Below are 20,571 nucleotides of genomic sequence, written 5' to 3'. Positions count from 1 at the left end.
TCAGATTGGCACTTACCATCAGAAAACGATATTGAAAATTTTGGTTGCTTTAGCGGGAGTACTGTGTAATTACTTGACGAAAATTTCAGGGCAATGTAAGCTTGTATGCATGCAGGGTTGAATTGGTCTGTATCTGATACTCAGGATTTAAATAGCACAATGCACTCTATTGTTATATGTTTGGTTCTTCTTATTTCCTTTCTCGATGTATTGCAACTTTCTTTGGGTAATGTGTTGAAAATGTGGTCGAGAAAATGTATTTATTATTTGGAAGTAACCTGAACCTGTAGATCCGATAAACCATTTGTCAAATTGTGTTTTTAAAACAATGTATACTTTTATGATTCTTTTTGATGAATCGTAATAAAGTTTTTTTTGATGATGATGATGTATTGTGCAGTCTTCTCTGTGTTGCGCCTCTCCTTCCCAACCCACCCCTCCTTTTACCCATTTTGGTTTCTTCCTCTTGTTCCACAGAGCTTGCTCTAGAATGTTAATGAATGTTGTCAGTTATTCCTGTGAAGATAAGCTCCGATGGTGGAAAGAGGAGAAAATTATTTTAACTTCTCTCATGTTGTTTGAAAATGTATCATCTGTGTAAGAGGAGTGATGGCCTGTCTCCTCCCCTTCTGGATTCCACTCCACCTACTACTACTACTACTACTACCTCGACTACTTCAACTACTTTATGGTTCTATTGTTTAATTCTACTTACTTGGAATTTTCCTTGGATCTCCTCTGTGGATTCCACTCTTCTCTGTCTCCGACGCTCTTGCAGACCAGTGACTGCCGGTGTCCTCTCCGTGCTAACCAGTGTGGCTGGTGGGTCTTACCAGGATGGGATGCGGTTGCCTCACGCCGTACTCTTTCCCTCAATGGCTGCTGTCACTTCGAAAAGGATTCAGTTTTCTTCCTGGCATTAAGCCAGAGAGGTGTGCTTCTGAGCATATCCCTTTCCGGCTTCTTTCTTCACATACGGAATCTCCTTGGTATGGGGTTGTCAAACCTTGTTCCACCCTTTGCCTCGCGTAATCCTCCACAGGGCCACATGGCTCTCCTCCCTGAGCCATATTAGGCCCTGTGGACCCCAATCTCTAGGACCACACCTATTTTAAAGGGGAAGTGGGCCACGTAGAAAGTATCATAGAACATGTCATGAGTCATGCCATATGGATAGTTATAAGCAGTGCATGGCCAGGGTGCAAGTTATAGTTGTAATTATAATGGGTGAATTTCTGTGTTTTTTTTAGTTCAGAACATTAAAGTTGCCACTGATATATTCACCGAACTATTACATCACTTTTTTTAAGAAAACACCTTTTTATCACACCTAACTATAATGTTAGTTTAGCCTTTATTTGTTTTAATTGAATTTCTAGTTTTTTTTCAAATGTAAAATAAAGTTTTGGTAACAGATGTAAATCCAACCCCCGCTACTGGGCCTCATTTGTGACCCAGCCCTGCTTCCAAACCCCCCCTCCGGTCAGGCAGCCATCCCCATGGTGTGCACTGTGGCCAGGCCCTGTGGCCAAACCACCTGTAAGTAGCCAACCCACTGCAGGCTGCCAGCCCCATTCCCTGCATAGTCTTTGGTGCCACAACATAGGGTTTGCATTAGGGCCCCAGAGTCAAAACATAGATATTAAGGGGGGGGAGACACGCAGCCCCATTCCTCAACCGTGATAGGTCCTACGTACCCCATGGCCAATTTCAACAAAACAATGGAGGGGACACCTCTGCAATCAGTGTGGGCAGGAAAACAGAAGATAAGTCTATTCCTAGCCAGCAGGAGCACTTTGAAAGCTTCAGCAAACTGGAAGCAGACTTAGGGTTTGCTCCTGTTTGGCAAGTGATTTGAAAATGCTTGTGCCAGACAGGAGCAAACACATGTGCAGGCAGGGAAACTACTGTGTCCCTTGGGGAAGCTTCCCCGGGACAAAGTATGTGAGGGGGCCCCAGGGGATGGGGTCCCTGGAGCCATTATGGTCAGGGAGGGGACCACACAGCCTCCCTTCTTTTTCAAAAGTTTCACGTAACTCTGGATCGGGTCCCTGGGGACGTTAGATGCTTATGGATTGGGGCCTCATGGCCCATCTCCCCTTTTTATTTACCAATTTGCCCCGGGGTGGGGTCTTCAATGGCTCAGGGTAGAAGCTGTGTGGCTGCAAGGCCTTGTACCCAGCCCCCACAGTGAACAGACTTCATCTGTGTGCAGCAGACTTTTGGTGCAGGGTCTGATCTTGAGCATGTCCTGGGCTTAACTTCCTGGAAGCACCCAACCTCTGCAGGACATTCTTTTGACTCTGTTGTGTGGATATTAGGTACAGGGTCTTGCAGGCCCTGCTCCCAACGTACTACAGTTTGCCAGTTTTCAAAGAACATGGGCAGCTGAAGTTGTTTTCAAGTCTTTTCTTGCACCCAACCTAATATGGATGGCCATTCCCTAAAAATGCATGGCATTTGGCTGTGCACTGTCAGGTTTCTGTGCAGTGCCTAACTAAATGCAAGGCCTGGTGTCAAACCTAATGCAGGGGTTCAACTCCTGGAGCACATGGCCTCTGGCCAAATGTTCAGCCTTATAAATATATGTAAATGTAAATTGATACTTGTATAGCGCACTACTCACCCGCAAGGGTCTCAAGGCGCTTGTACAAATACCGCTGTGGAACCCATCCTGGCTTTCCCCATGAGGCGTCCACTCCTGGGCACCCCCAAGGTGGAGGCCAGGCATCCTTAGCCTTGTGGGGGCCGTTGTGGAGATTAAGCAAGCTATTGCCCAGAGTTGCAGAGTGGGACTCCATGATTGGAAAAGGCACCGAGGCGAGAATTATCAGGTCCGTGGAATTTTGAGCCCAAGACTGTCCGAGGCGAGGAATTGAACCGTGGTCCCGGGCTGCTATGAGCCAAAGTCCACAGTGCACAGCCCTTGGCTGCACAAAGTGTGTGTAGGGCACAGTTCCTTTCTTGGAAGCTAGACACTCCCCTTAGCTCCTTGCCAACATTCTACTGTGCACGGTTGAGGGACAAGACCTGCATCCAGCTGCAATGGCCTCACAGCCAAGGGCAATCTCAGTGGGGTTTAGAAAACAAAAAAAATACATTCAATGAAAAGAAGCACAATTAAAAATTGAGCTATAGTTCTGGCTCAAATGCATAAAACCTCTCCAATTCACCAGGTATGTATTATGAATGCGCACAACACATAAAAATACTCACAGTCTCTGTCATGCACAAACCACCTATTTGCCAACATCACAGTTGCTCAAAAAAAGTGTACAGGTGAAGAACATAGTTGAGAGAGTGTCGGATATGCAGTGGGTTGTGTGAGTTCATAATCATAACTATCTACTTTCTGTTACTTTATGCTTTTGAGCCAGAACCATAACTTATGAGGTTATGCATGTAAACGATCCCACCTGTGTTCAGGCAATGCAGATGGTCTACTTGCTAGAAGGTGCAACTTGTTTAATTCCTTACCCACAGAGCAGCAGGGCATACCCTTCACCTGATATTTTCTAATATCTCGTCCTTGAAAACGGAAGTGCCAAATCAGGTGGTTTGGCCAGACATTTTCTTATCCCTTTCTCTTTTAACTTAGCAAAACCCGACTTGACTGAGAGCGCTAGATACTTTCTGAAGAGAAACTGGAAGAAGTTGACGGCTAAATGCTTAGGCCCAGTTTTAATGGCCAGCCATCCGCCTCTATCTCTAGACCCTAATGCAGTTACTTTGGCCCTACATATTTGGATTGCCGCCGCAGTAGAATCTACGGCGCCAGCCAGAGTTACTAAATCCATGAGGAAATTGCCCTCAGTCCATTGGTTCTCTGAGTCGCTTAGGGCAATGAAAATCAAGTGCAAGCGCTTGGAACGACAGTGGAGGGTGGGATATGATGCTTCTGCTAAATTGACATATAAGAAATCCTTGAAGGAAATGCACAAGATAGGAGAGGCAGAAGCATATACTGTATGTAGATGTGTGAATAGCATTTTGTGGTACGTTTTGTAGTACTATTGTAGTACTACAACACTACTACAAATTGTAGTTTGTAAATATGTATTTACTTGTGAATATATATATATCTGTACATTGTTTAGTTGTTGATGTTTTGTGTCATAGAATTACAGTGAACGTTAATGCTTTAATTGCTTTACTCCCGGGACATATGTGTGTTCATACTGCTAGTTGCCCACCATTGGTCTAGTAGGTGCAGTGACACTAAGTCCAAGAGTCCTGTGGTGCCAAGTGAATCCTGAAGGTGCTGTTTTTTAGTACCCCAACAGCAGTCAAAGTGGTCATCTACCTTGCACCCGGGCCCATGACATTCTTGCCACGTTGCATGCATGCACCGATAACTTTAAATGCAATAACATGCTTCATTTCCACATCCCACCTGTGAAGCAACTGGCAGGCAATGGCTTTATTCCTGTGTCATAACATATGTGTGTTCATACTGCTATTTGCCCATCATTGGTCTAGCAGGTGCATTGACACTAGGCCAAGAGTCCTGTGGTGCCAATTGAACCCTGAAAGTGCTGTTTTTACTATCCCAACAGCAGTCAAGGTGGCCATCTACCTTGCACCATGGCCCATGACATTCTTGCCACGTTGTACTACTAAGTTCAAGTTCAAGTTCGGGTATTTGTATAGCGCACTGCTCACCCAGAGGGTCTCAAGGCGCTTGGGTGAGGGGTTCATTATTTGTCGAATAGCCAGGTCTTAAGTTCTTTTCTGAAGGAGATGTGGTTTTGAGTAAGGCGGAGGTGAGTGGGGAGTGAGTTCCAGGTCTTGGCAGCAAGGAAGGAGAAGGATCTGCCACCCATGGTGGATTTTCGGATGCGCAGGACAGCGGCGAGGGCTTGATTGGACGATGTTAGTTGGCGGGTGATACTACTTAGGTGATTTACTGAAAAAAACATACCGTTTCTGGATTTGTATGGGTGGTGATGTCTCAGGGTAAGAAATTCAAAGGTCATTTCTAGAATCAGACTAGAGTGTTATGTCCCAATAGCTGTAAAACCTTAACGGTTGCACAATTATGTTTTCTTTGAGATGATCCTAAAAGGCTATGGCACGGTTTGACTGAGAGCAGTCTGGCATGTGTGGGATGATGTAAGCTGACAGCAAAATATTTCCTTATGGCGGAGTTTCAAAAAATGTCTGTTCTACACAGATTGCAATTGATCCTATTGAATTGCAAGAGGCACATTGTGTATTTTCTATTAAATCTGTTTTCATAAATATATTTTGTTATTAGGCTTCTTTGCTTTCTTGTTTTCATAAGCAATGCATGCAACATTTTATCTTGATAAAATTGAATAAAATGTGTATACTGAAAAAAAGGCACTTAATGTTTTGGCTCTCCTGTAAGGCCTTTCAATTTGCACGCCTGGGAAACAGCTGTGGGAAAAGTGAGACCATGTGAAAGGAGCGACATCCCCTTGCTGTGATGCAGGTGCAGTGTTATAGATGGGGTCACAGATGCTTGAGTGCTGCCTTCTGTAGTACGAATAATGCTGATGCACATTTTGCAGCTGCTCGATGTTCAGTCAACATCCTCTCGTTTTCATTGATGTGATGAAGGCAACTGCAGCACCTGCAGAGAAACTGATAAATCAGTAGGAGCCACATTGTCGGTGTTTCCACTGGTGTGTCCTGCCCACGTGCCACTGGGCTGCCTCGGTGCATTCTGAAGACACTAGTAGGGTAATGCAGAGAAACGTGCTGCAACTGTTGCCGTTCCCATTATATATATGTTTCTCTACAACTTTCTCCAGTACATTCAATTGCCACATTAGTTAGTTGACAAGCTGGAGACAGCACCATTTTTCGCTGATCGTCTGCACTGGGCAAACCCTGCGACATCGGACATTTGCACAAAATGCAGCTTTGCCAATCGGGCCCGTTGGCTGCCATTCGCTTCACAAGTGTGATGTGGAAATTAAAGATGTTATTGCATGCAGGGTTGTTAGTGGATGCATGTATTGTGTAATATTAGTACTTCGGATCTTGCCAGTCACCGAGGGACTCATGCCGGCCGAATAATGAAGATTTTTGGCAAACATTGAACGATGAAAAGATTTTGTCCTTAAGTGGTGGGCTGCCCAAGTACAAAACACGCAGTCACTCGAACCAATAGACAGAAAATTGGCTCAATCTGGGTTTCTTCTGGTCCTATGATGGATGACAGGACACATGTATTCAATGCTGGTTTTCTTTTCGGAAGAACGTGCCCTCCGTGTGGAATGATATTGAGAGTTGGCTGAAGATTTCAGGAGGAGTAAAGTTAAACATGTAAAGCAATGGTGTGCTTTTGATCAATGGATAAGGATTAAGCAGGTCGTGATGATGGGAAATGGTTGCAGTACCAAAAACCCCTTGGCAGATTTATTCTGATATTTGCTTTTAAAAAGAATGCTGTTTTTTTAGTGTTTTATCTAAGCATTTCGTATGTAAAATCCGAGCTCAAGAACTGTGCCATACGTGTGCTTAAATGATTACAATGTATGCTTTCTTAAAACCTGAGCTGTATCAACACAAACGTACGATAGGCACTTTTTCTCAAGAGGATTTAAACTCTTTAATGCAAGCCATGGATCTTTCTAGGGTAACTGATATGATTGTAAGGAATTGCGACACCCGATGAAATGTCAAAAAATACATTTTTTCTACAAATATTTGCCCCTGCTAGTTTGTACTAGTGTCCCTGTCTTTAAGCTAGACTTCAAACATATCATTGCCGAAATATAATTAAACATGCTTCCATATCATGGGGGCTACATCATCCAATGTACCAGTTGTGATTATTTGTGTGTGAATTAAGGAAAGTATGGCATTTCCAGCTGGTCAAATATTTTAATTAGGTCGTCAGAAACACATTTTTTGGAAGGTATTTTAATGCAATATTTACAGTAGAGTGTTGGGCATATGGATAAGAAGACCTTGTGCGAACAGAACATCACATCAATTTCACTTTTGATATCTACCGTTTGAAAATACATGTTGCTGTAATTTTGTGTGGATGAGTAGTTCCAATGTGCCAACATCGGCAGCTATATTTGTTTCAGTGGGGATTCTTTCTGTACTTTGAGCTATGCATTCCACATAAAACAGTGTTCATAATGGTCTGAGCAAGATGTAAGAATTGTGTGTCCTCATAGCTGGTGAGCGAAGCCTCACTGGAAACCTAGCAACTCTTTGCTTTTACAGAATTTCTTTGACCTGCCATTATAGGTATTAAAGTTGGAAAAATATACCCAATGGTCAAACGTGTTCTCTTTTTCTGAGAAACTTTAGGAAAGGAAAGGCAAAGTACATTGTGTGCTTTCTAAAGAAGTGAACACTTATCCGAGACTTTGGTTCATTTTAGTTTATATTTAAAAATATGTTTCCATTTGACCTATAATTTCCTAGTGTTTTCAGGTGCAATAATGTTATAAACTATGATATAAACTTCATATCTCCTGCAATGCAAGCTTAAAGAATTCAAAAGGAGCACGGGATCACCATTTAGGAAAGAAAAAGAAAAGGACACAGACATCAAAGGCACAGAAAGAGACAGATTGCACAGAGACGAAGCACAGATCAGACACAGTGTGTTGGACGATGGTTGTTTCAAAAGTGTTGGTGGTTTCCAGATTTTACGATTTCCAAATCAAGCTGAGCATGGGCAGGTTGAGGTAAAGTCAGGATTTTGAAAGAAATGAAAGGATCAGGACAATGACAATTGAGTGGATTACATATCTTTATGTGGTGTTTCTTTAAATCTGTTTATAGTCAGACCTAAAAATGTTGCAAAATGAATTATGTACCGAGGATAAATACAAACTCAGGCAATGTACAAAAAGTAGGTATAAGCACATCCAGCATATTGTGCAATTAGAGGAACACATTTGACAAGAAATTAATTTCCCTAAATAAGCAGATTATGAAGTTTTGACAAACAGCAGGCCTGGATATCAATGGTTTGAGGTTTTTATTAGTTTAGCACAGTTTCTTAAAACCATTGCTATAAAAGACAGCATTAGCACATGTATAAAAATCAGCGTTAACACATTTGTCATGTTTACAATAAAAAGAAAAAAAGACAAAAACACAAGGCTGAGAAACCGCTCTCAAAGCTTAATGACCGTTGTGCTTCTAAGGAAAACAATCTTATAATTGCCGATATGAACATTTAGCTACGCTAAACCAAAGTAAAAGATGATAAAAACGAAAAATGCTAAACCTCGGGGGAAAAAAGTCTGTAATGAGTTTTGAGGGGGAAGAGGTAGGAGAGCGGGGGCCAAAGAAGGAAACAGAAGATTGTCCAAGAGTCTCACAAATTTTCCCGACCTTGCAAGCACTTGAGTGTCAGTAGACGCGAAACAAAGGGCCGAAGCCTCCCAGCATGTCCTAATGCCCCATCTTAAGTACAAGGGTTTTAAGAGAGACTTTCTTGGATATCAATGGAATTAAAAATAACTCAGAAACTAAGAGGTAAAGTTAACCATTAATTTTTTACCATTAATGTCATTCAGTATTTGTTAGAAGGTCGTTCTGACCATTTGAGCTGCCCAGATGTTTAGCTTTTTGAACACCTATTTGTTGAACTTTTACTGTGGGAGAGCCTCATAAGTTGGGACTCATCCACAGGCAACTCATGTTGAAAGGGGCTACATGTGTATTTTACAGTGTCCCCGTGGCGCAAGTAAGGTGCACCGGGCGGGTTACATGCATACACGTGTGCATATGCGTGTGCACAAGTGTAAGGGCTGCACAGGGGAGATTCCTTGCGTGCGCAGCCCAGGAGCCTCTACCAGGTGAATGGTGTGGCAGGACTTACGCGGAGCTGGGTGGTGACATGGAATAGGCTTTCTACAATGGGAAGACAAATTTGAGGGAAAGTCAGTGTGCTTTACTGTTTTTATTCCATTATTCTCCTATGTGGATGGTGAGGGCATGGGCTAGTTTTACTTTCCTAGGGCCTACAAATTCCAGTAACGCACTGAAGTCCACTGTAACTTATGTGAGAAGAAGTATTCTGCAGAGTCCAAAGTCATATTTGTACTGCTTTTGGGTAATCCAGAAATGTCATATTTCTCTGAACCAGCTCATAACCAGAGCCTGGGGGCTGATGCTGCCAGGCTGGATTAATGACCTCCCTCTCCAAGCTGTAACATCAGAGGCCTAGTCCCTTCACCACAAGCCTTCCAAGGGCTAAGGTCTCCTCTCCAAGAAGAGAAGATGGGTGGAGCTACTGGTTAATCCATCAGCTTCTGTCACCTGGTGCCAGGCACCAAGCTGCCCTTGAGAGAAGGCAGCGAGGGGGGAACGGGCTCTCAGAGACCATGTGGCATGAGACCCCTTGACGCTGCCATTTTTAACAAACCCAGAAGCCTGGGCAGGAAGGAGGTAGCAGGGGCAACAAAGTGATGTGTCGCTGTGTGATAGGGCAAACACAGAATTCCTGCCAGCAACCTCCCATTCTTTTTAAAAAGAGTTTGCACAGGAAGAGGCGCTCTCTGGGGTGTAGTCTGCTGAGGATGAATGGTGCTGGAGCCTGGCACCATGGGCAGCTGGAAGGAAGAATCTCCGGACTGGACCAGGACCCTGACTTGTGCCACCAGGGGAGACCAGGACAAGTGACCAGAAGCCTGGGCCTCGGCGCAAGGAGAAAAGAGGCCCAGGAAAAGAGCCAGGTGAAAGGCTGGTCCAGGGAGCCAGTGAAAACCTCTCCCTGGAGAACAAGAGGGAAAAGTAAAGTGCTCTCATTCCCTGGGGTTGAAATATGCCCCCCAGAAGGTAGGCGACCTTGGACCCCTAACTGGGCTGATGATAAAGCTCGTGGGGCTCCACCACTGGTCTCACATATGCCCCTGGGGTGGGACATGTCCCGGGGGCTCTCACCACAAGAAGTTAAGTCGGGGAGCGCCGTCACCTTCCTCATGAAAAATGCGCCAGCGGGGACCCAGAAGCCTACCCTGGCCCACAAAGAAGCAGAAACCGGGGAGGGCCATTCCGCTCCCCGTGAAGATCTGAGGGGCCCGGAACCCCAACTCTGGGCCCTGAGGGTGCTGGTGCCGTGGCGGGGCGTGTTGTGGTGCGTCCCCTGCAATATAAAGCAAAGCCGCGGAACGCAACTGTGAAGGAGAGGTGGGGGGAGTGCCATCCCACTCCCCCACGGTAGCGGGAAGATGGGGGAATGCCGTTGCACTCCCCCAAACACCCTCTGGCATGGGGATGCAGCCTCGTGTCTACCCACTGGAGCGGGTAGACCAGAACCAGAGTGCTGGCCCCCCTGGCAGCACGCAAGTGTGCTGGCCTGTCGGGGAGCTGGCGGAAGCTACCGGGGGTGGGGTCCCGCGAGCACCTCTCCACCAAGGAGGCCCGACAGGGTTCCCAGGTGGGACTGGGACCCCAAAGAAGATAGGAGGTGCCAGGGCCCCGGGCATTTACCCATGTTATTTATTTTTAGAGGGACTGAAAGTCACACGTGTCAAAATGTGGAGTCATAAGCAAGGTGGGGTTAGGTTGCCAGACATCTCTGCTAGGGTATCTGGCTGTATATGCTTAATCCTGTGATTCTAACTGTGATGCCTTTTAGGAGATTTAACTGCAATGCATTACAACTGCTATGAGCTCTGATAAGTGGCTCATGTAAATTGATGCCAAAACATGTATTCTTGCTACTGGGTTAGGGGAAGAACAACACAGACTGTTAGCCACTAAGATGTAGAGGTGTATACTGTATGGTCAGTATGAGATGCTCAGTCAGGGTTATGTGTCCCCAAGGCAGGTGTACCTGTTTTAATGCTTGTTGAGATGATGGGGTGGGTCGCCACTGGGATGTGCCAGCTGGCAAGGCCCTCGCTCCAGGTTGAGTCAACCCACTGCATTAGGGGGCAAGATGATGTGATTACAGGGGAGTGGTGGTACCAACCCCCCCCCCCCCCCGCGGGAGGGGTGGAGATGTCATGCAATGTCACAAAGCTATTCCAACAGCTTATGTATATTTGTAAATTGGTGCCTAGTATTGAGTTCTATGTGTGTCTAATATATGTACTCTTACTTTTATAAAGCAAATTACAGACTGGACAATCAATTATTGGACAATAGGGTGTTTGGTTCCCAGTAAAGGACAAATGTGACATGTTATTTGTGCAGGCCTGACAGATACTGCATTGTTTTTCCAACTGTATTATTATCTCAGTATTAGTGTGGTTTGATGTCCTAATACTTACCAGTAAACTTCTTGCTCCTGGTCCTGTTGTCCTCTTCCCATTTGTAACAAGCCTAGATGGCCATCTCACAGAAAGAAAAAAAGAATATAAGTAATGCTGTTCCTCCTGCCCTAGCCCCTTCCACCAGGAATACTTAACCAGCACTTACCCAGCATTTGAAATGCTAATCCCTCCACATGAAGGCTGGCCTGCCATTCAGGAGGGAGGTTGGGGAGTAATAAATGGGATGAGGACAACAGGACGAGGAGTAATTAAGATTACCGGTAAGTAAAAATACATTACCCCAGGGTCCCCAAATCATCATCTCAATTTCTCAATGACAACACTAGGGACACCACACATACAGCAGCACCAAAGTGATTTATTCAATTCAGCACAGGGGGAACATTTGTTAGGAGCTTACTGCCTGAAACATTCCCAATCCAAAATAAACATCATCCCCCAAGACATGCTATAGCCGATAATGGCGCGCACTGGTATTAGAGGACAGCCAAGAGGCTGCCCAACAGAACTCCGCCCAGGAAGCTGCCATTCCCCTTGTGACCCTGCATCCCTGCAGGAGGAGGAGCCGACAGCCGAAGTTGCGGAAGAGCCGGAGATGGGACAGCACGCAGACCAGAGGGGAAGCAAGAAATCACGACCAACGGGGCCATAATGGCACCACCAATACCACCACACTTGACTCCCTTCACAGAAGAGCCAGAAATGTGGGAACAAGAGCATTCAACTGGAAGGAATACAAAATGCTATTTAGCCAAGGAATTGTAAGAGCATGGCTTGGCAGTTCGGGCTGGACTGTTCCCATGAGGCACGGGGTCAGACTGATTTGCATATGGCCATGTCTGAACTGGGGTGGCAGAGTGGGCTAAAGAACAGTGATGGATTAAACCCAGATCTGTTGCCTGGATGTGAGTGTTTCATTAGTTTTGATGCTCTGTCCATTACCACCCCCTTTTGTACCACTTTGTTCACCATAAGTTGGCAGGGTATGCTCAGACGTGAGTCCCTTGCATACTTTGCCATGGGATTCAAGCAAGCTGGGCTGAAGATGGCTGAAATGCCAGAAACCGGTCCTCAGAAGCTTGTGTCCAAACCAGGGAAGGCATGGCTTGGCAGTTCGGGCTGGACTGTTCCCATGAGGCACAGGTTCAGACTGAATTGCATATGGCCATGTCTGAACTGGGGTGGCAGAGTGGGCTAAAGAACGTTGATGGATTAAACCCAGACCTGTTGACTGGGTGTGAGTGTTTGATTGGTCCAGATGCTCCGTACATCACCACCCACTTTTGTAACACTTTGTTCACCATAAGTTGGCAGGGTATGCTCAGACGTGAGTCCCTTGCTCACTTTGCCACTGGATTCAAGCAAGCCGGGCTGAAGATGGCTGAAATGCCAGAAACCGGTCCTCTGAAGATTGTTTCCGGTCCAGGGAAGACATGGCTTGGCAGTTCGGGCTGGACTGTTCCCATGAGGCACCGGTTCAGACTGATTTACATATGGCCATGTCTGAACTGGGGGGTTCTGAGTGGGCTAAAGAACGGTGATGGATTAAACCCAGATCTGTTGACTGGGTGTGAGTGTTTGATTGGTTCGGATGCTCCGTCCATCACCACCCCCTTTTGTACCACTTTGTTCGCCATAAGTTGGCAGGGTATGCTCAGACGTGAGTCCCTTGCTCACTTTTCCACTGGATTCAAGCAAGCCGGGCTGAAGATGGCTGACATGCCAGAAAAAGGTCCTCGGAAGCTTGTTTTTCGGTCCAGGGAAGGCATGGCTTGGCAGTTCGGGCTGGATTGTTCCCATGAGGCACAGGTTCAGACTGATTTGCATATGGCCATGTGTGAACTGGGGTGGCAGAGTGGGCTAAAGAACAGTGATTAATTAAACCCAGATCTGTTGACAGGGTGTGAGTGTTTGATTGGTTCAGATGCTCCGTCCATCACCACCCCCTTTTGTATCACTTTGTTCGCCATAAGTTGGCCGGGTATGCGCAGACATGAGTCCCTTGCTCACTTTGCCACTGGATTCAAGCAAGCCGGGCTGAAAATGGCTGAAATGCCAGAAACCGGTCCTCAGAAGATTGTTTCTGGTCCAGGGAAGGCATGGCTTGGCAGTTCGGGCTGACCTTTCCCATGAGGCACTGATTCAGACTGATTTGCATATGGCCATGTCTGAACAGGGGTGGCAGAGTGGGCTAAAGAACGGTGATGGATTAAACCCAGATCTGTTGACTGGGTGTGAGTGTTTGATTGGTCCAGATGCTCCGTTCATCACCACCCCCTTTTGTACCACTTTGTTCGCCATAAGTTGGCTGGGTATGCTCAGACGTGAGTCCCTTGCTCACTTTGCCACTGGAATTAAGCAAGCCGGGCTGAAGATGGCTGAAATGCCAGAAACCGGTCCTCGGAAGCTTGTGTCCAAACCAGGGAAGGCATGGCTTGGCAGTTCGGGCTGGACTGTTCCCATGAGGCACAGGTTCAGACTGAATTGCATATGGCCTTGTCTGAACTGGGGTGGCAGAGTGGGCTAAAGAACGTTGATGGATTAAACCCAGATCTGTTGACTGGGTGTGAGTGTTTGATTGGTCCAGATGCTCCGTACATCACCACCCCCTTTTGTAACATTTTGTTCGCCATAAGTTGGCCGGGTATGCTCAGACATGAGTCCCTTGCTCACTTTGCCACTGGATTCAAGCAAGCCGGGCTGAAAATGGCTGAAATGCCAGAAACTAGTCCTCAGAAGATTGTTTCTGGTCCAGGGAAGGCATGGCTTGGCAGTTCGGGCTGACTTTTCCCATGAGGCACTGATTCAGACTGATTTGCATATGGCCATGTCTGAACAGGGGTGACAGAGTGGGCTAAAGAACGGTGATGGATTAAACCCAGATCTGTTGACTGGGTGTGAGTGTTTGATTGGTCCAGATGCTCCGTTCATCACCACCCCCTTTTGTACCACTTTGTTCACCATAAGTTGGCTGGGTATGCTCAGACGTGAGTCCCTTGCTCACTTTGCCACTGGAATTAAGCAAGCCGGGCTGAAGATGGCTGAAATGCCAGAAACCGGTCCTCGGAAGCTTGTGTCCAAACCAGGGAAGGCATGTCTTGGCAGTTCGGGCTGGACTGTTCCCATGAGGCACAGGTTCAGACTGATTTGCATATGGCCATGTCTGAACTGGGGTGGCAGAGTGGGCTAATTGGTTCAGACGCTCCGTCCATCACCACCCCCTTTTGTAGTACTTACCCATGGGGCAGGCAGAATTACTCCTTCCCAGCTTGTATCCCTGCCCAGACATGTCCCTTGGGAAGCCCAGGTGTGCACTCCTTACACTTACACTCCACTCCAGCCACCAGTCCTTGCCAGAAGTGGGCAAACCAGAAGCCCACCCTGGTTCCTCTTGTGAGATAGAGACCCTCGGTCAGATATCAGCATCATCCTGCAGCTCCGCCTGTCAGCGCACAGCCTACGGTCCCACCCAGGCAGGGTTCGAGACCTCTCCCTGCTGGGTCCTGCTCATATTTTATATTTCCTTTTTTACATTTTTCTGTTTGGCTTGCTTCCGCCTGCATTTCCCCTGTAGGCCATAACGCTTCTGTGTTTTTTCCCGCCCCAACCCGCCACACTCCCGCCTCTCAGCCTCACGCCCCTCCCCTACTAAAATGGTGATAGATACGCGATCGCGCAGTAGGCACCCCAATGGCGCGCTGAAGGCATGCCTAAGGCAAGCCCATCTGCGCCTGGACCGCACCCAGTGCCAGGCACCTGGTCCTTGCGAGAGCCACAACATCTGACAATGCTACGACACCCGCTTCCCCCACAAACTCAACACCAGCCGTCTATCAAACTGCTTCCAGGCCAGCCCGATAATCAACCATGGACCCTTCGCCTGCCGAAGCCGCAGCTTCACCTGCCACAGAACACCACCCACACGTCCTACCCCACCCGTCAGAGCAGAATGCAACCAACTCAAATGCATACTACTCAACACCCACTCCGTCCAAAAGCACGCCATCGAATTCTGGAACTTACTCGACCTGCGCTTCCCCGGACGTCACCTTCTTAACAGAGAGCTGGATGAACTCCTGCTCGGCACCCGACATTGCCATAGCCATACCAGATGGCTACAAGATCACCAGAAGGGACCGCACCAACAGACAAGGAGGAGGAATCACCATCGTTTACAGGAATAGCCTCAGAGTCTCGACCTGCACAATAGACACCCCAACACCTCCAAACACCTGCACTTCCAGATCTACACCAGCCCCAACACCACCCTTTGAGAAACACTCATTACAAGCCCCCTGGACACCCTTCCACAGTTCATCAACACCATCTCTGACATCGTCAGCATGCACGCTCCCATTTCCATGGACTAAGTCCTCCTCGGAGACCTGAATTTCCACCTCTGTTGCGCTGCTCGATAACCTTTCCAACCTCGGACTCAAACAGCTCATCATGAGCCCCACCCACACCGCCGGTCTCATGCTCGACCCCATCCGCTCTGCCAGGAACCACATTACCTTCAGCCACACCACCGAACTCCACTGGACCAACCACCACTGAGTCCACTTCACTTTCAAGAAACCCAACATGCACCACCACCCGCAACGGATCCCCTACCACAGCTGGAACAAGGTCACTGCAGACCAGCTCATCACCACCCTCATCCAAGACCCACCAACAGACACCAGCGACACCGACACAGCCTCCAGCAACCTCATGGAATGGATCGACGTCTGCGCCTACACCCTAAAACAGATGCACTGACAGAAAGGCCAGCTGGTTCACCACTGACCTCCAGGAATCCAAGCAGACCTGCCGAAGACTCGAGAAAAAGTGGCGCAATGAACCGACATCGGACTACTACACAGCACTAAAGAACGCCAGCCGCAAGCACCACCAACTCATCCGATGCACCAAAAGGACCTCCTTCAAGGAACGCATCAACAACAAAAGACACAACAGCAAAGAGCTCTTCAACATCGTGAAGGAACTCTCCAGCTTCAATGACCTCCCACCGTCAAAGACCTTTGCGACTTCCTAGCTACCTTCTTTCACCGCAAGTTTGAAGACATCCACAACAGCTTCAACACCCAGACCCGCCAGACAGCCCCCGACACCGCAGACTCACCACCCCCCAGCCTCACCAATGACCTGTTCTCCTGGACCCAAGTCAACAACAATAACACCATCAAGACCATGAACACCATCCACTACGGCTCACCATCCGACCCCTGCCCTCACCACATCTTCAATAAAGCAAACTGCATCATTGCACCCCAACTCCAGAAGATCACCAACAGCTGCTTCGAGATGCCACCTTCCCGGAAAGATGGAAGCACGCCGAGATCAACGCCCTACTCAAGAAACCCACAGCGGACCCAAAAGACCTCAAGAACTTCCGGCCCATCACCCTGCTCCCGTTCCTGGTGAAAGTCATCAAAAAGATCGTCAACAGGCAACTGACACACTTCCTTGAGGAGAACAACATCCTTGAACCGTCCCAATCCGGATTCCGCAGCAATGACAGCACCAAAACAGGCCTCATTGCAGCCAGAGACGACATCAAGACCCTACTGGACAATGGTGAAACTGCGGCCCTCATCCTCCTGGACCTCTCAGCTGCCTTCAACACCGTCTGCCACCAAACCCTACACACACGCCTACACAACACAGGAATACACGACAAAGCCCTGGACTAGACCACCTCCTTCCTCACTGACAGGACACAGAGGGTCCAAATTCCCTCCAATCCGTTCTGAAACCACCAAAATCATCTGCGGCATTCCCTAAGGATCCTCCCTCATCCCCACCCTCTTCCACGTCTACATGGCACTGCTTGCCAACATCGTCCGCTCGCACAACCTCAACATCGTCTTGTACACCAATGGCACTCAACTGCTCCTCTCACTCACCAAGAACCCCGCCACCGCCGAAACTAACCTCCAGGACGGAATGAAGGCTTTAGCCAGCTGGATGGAGAGCAGCCACCAGAAACTTAATTCAGACAAGACAGAGGTTCTCATCCTCGGCTCCACCCCCTCCGCCTGGAATGACTCTTGGTGGCCAGCTGCCCTGGGAGCCGCACCCACACCCACCAACCACGCACGCAACCTGGGGTTCATCCTGGACTCATCGCTCTCAATGACCCAGCAAGTCAATGCCGTCTCCTCCTCCTGCTTCAACACCCTCTACATGCTCTGCAAGATCTTCAAATGGATCCCCACCAGAACCAGAAGGAAGGTCACTTAGGCACTCGTCAGTAGTAGGCTGGACTACGGCAACGCCCTCTATGCAGGAACCACTGCCAAACTTCAGAAAAGACTCCAACCATACAGAATGCCTTTGCACACCTCATCCTCGACATACCCCACCACACGCACATCACTGCCCACCTGACCTGCAATGGCTTAAAGTCAACAAAAGGATCACCTTCAAGCTCCTCACCCACACCCACAAAGCACTCCACAACGCCAGACCAGCATATTCAACAAACGTCTCACCTTCTACAACCCGAACCGCCAACTTCGCTCCGCCGACCTCGCCCTCACCTCCGGCCCACGCATGAACAGGACCTCCACCAGCAGCAGATCCTTCTCATACCTCACCACCAAGACATGGAACACCCTCCCTACACAGATGCGAAAGACCCAGGGCCTGCTGACCTTCAGGAGAATTCTCAATACCTGGCTGTTAGCGCAGTAGCTGCACCCCGAGCGCCTTGAGACCCTCAGGGGTGATTAGTGCCCTCTACAAATTACTGATTGATTTATTGATTGGTAGTTAATTATTTAGTTGCTACATAAAGAATGGAGGGCATTTAGAGTTGGAGAATATGCCTATTAGTGCTTACGGAAAATTTTGAGGAGTAGGAGTTTATGAATTGAGATGATGGTGCTGCAGAATTACGGATAAGATGTACAAGGACATTTAGATAAAGAATTGACATGCATTTCTTCGAAATTCAGTGTCCTCTTCTATGTAGAAGGTCACAGTAGCGGCTGGTGGTGGGAGTGCCGCAGGGCGGTGAGGCGGGGCGGGGAGGGGCAGGGTAGGGGGAAGTGAGCTTCGTAATACAGCCGAACAGAGGTAAGTAAACAAATAAATAAATAAAATTAATTTCATTGCGCGCTCTGCATTGCCAAATGCGATGCAGCGCGTGCAAGAAATTAGTTTTATTTATTTATTTGTCTACTTACCTCTGTTTGGCCGTATTCCATAGTTCACCCTGCCCCTCCCTCGCCCCGCCTCACCGCCCGCGGCACTTCTACCACTGGTCGCTACTGTAAGGTCATACTTCCTTTATTTAAATCAGTAGCTAATTGGTTAAAAGTAGGCAACACCTTAGCCCCTCTGCGTGGGTGAATAGTAATTCTGTCTCTGGCCCTATGAACAATGCCTCTGTGGCCAACCTATTTTAAAAAGAGTATTCACACATATTTTTATTTCAGTTTTGTTCCTACAGCTATGTGCGCCTCAGCTCCATGGTACCTATGAGGGTTAGGGCAAAACCAAAGGGGATGATTGATGGAGTGTTGAACATTGCAAGCACTGATGCCCAGTCCACTGATCTGGGTTTAATCCATCATCATTCTTTAGCTCACTCCCCCACCCCAGTTCAGACCTGGGCATATGCAAATCAGTCTGACCCTGTGCCTCATGGGAACATTCCAGCCCAAACTGCCAAGCCATGTCTTCCCTGGACCTGACACAAGCATCCTGGGACCGGTTTCTCGCTAATCAGCCATCATCAGCCAGGCTAGCTTTAATCCAGTGGCAAAGTGAGCAATGGCCCCACGTTTGGGCATACCCTGCCAACCTAGGGCGAACAAAGCAAAACCAAAGGCGATGGTGGTCGGAGTGTTGAACATTGCAAGCACTCACCCCCAGTCAACTGATCCTGGTTTAATCCAGCATCATTCTTTAGCTAACTCCGCCACCCCAGTTCAACACTTTGTCCATCATCCCCCTTGGTTTTGCTTTGTTCGCCCTAAGTTGGCAGGGTATGCCCAGACATGGGTCCCTTGCTCATTTTGCCACTGGATTAAAGCTAGCCTGGCTAATGACAGCTGATTATCCAGAAACCAGTCCCAGGATGCTTTTTTCCGCTCCAGAGACGCCATGTTGGATAGCGGACAGATAAAAATCACTATTCCCACAACAGTAGGATAAGTTTTGGATAGAGGAGGGGTAATAATTCCTATTCCCAGTCAGTTCAAAATCAAAAACAACAAAATATAACTAACATAAAATATATATATATTTTTAAACTCAAATATATCAAAATGTTATAAAAATAAAAAAATAAACATATTATAATGGTAAATAGATATGACAAACACTAAGAAATATTACATTAAATGCATTTCAAAATAATTTACAAACAGCTATTTTTATTTTAAAAAAAATTAATTATAACATACATGTGATCTTTCTTTATTTCCTACCCTATAACACCCCACAATTCACAACTAACATCTAAATTTGGAAACAAAATTGCCTCCATAATTAACTATCCATTAAAGAAATATTATTCATTAAAAAATAAATCAAAACAGATAAAAAATGTATTTACTCCCCAAACATTACACCTATAAAACCAAAACGCACACACAGAAAACAATTACCTTCATTAATGATCCATTGATGATTTGCTTTTAATGATCAACTAATTATTAATAAATTAAACATAAATTACTTTCCACCCTCTACCTCTATAAATCCCACAATCCATCCCTAAAAATGATTACACAATTTCACATTAAAAATTAAAATCAAAACAGATAAAAATGTATTTACTCCCCAAACGTTACACCTATAAAACCAAAACTCACACACAAAAAACAATTACTTTCATTAATTATCAATTGATGATTTAATTTTAATGATCAGCTAATTATTAATACATTAAACATACATTGTTTTCCACCCTCTACCTCTATAAACCCACAATCCACCCCTAAAAATCATTACACCCTTTCTATAATTAATTTTAAAATAATAAATTAATATCAATTAACAACTACTTAATAATTAATTACAAATAAATGACTTCCCACCTTTTACCACTATAAACCCCACTACTCACATCTAAAATGAATTACACAGTTGCCATATTTGAATTGTAATTAATTAATTAATTAGCATTCATTAACAAATAGTTATTAATTAATTCAAAATATAATTACTTTCTAGAATTAGCAAAATAAAATCTAAATGACATACTAATACATTTAAAAACATCATACATGTATGATAATTGAATTACTACCCACCCTTTACCCCTACATATCCCACAACCCGCTCCTAAAGAAAATAACACGATTACCATAATTAATTACCAATTCGTTAA

Source organism: Lissotriton vulgaris, chromosome 3_1 (assembly GCF_964263255.1).
Source record: "Lissotriton vulgaris chromosome 3_1, aLisVul1.2, whole genome shotgun sequence".
NCBI classification, from domain to species: Eukaryota; Metazoa; Chordata; class Amphibia; order Caudata; family Salamandridae; genus Lissotriton; species Lissotriton vulgaris.
Note: the sequence above shows the minus strand (reverse complement) of the source record.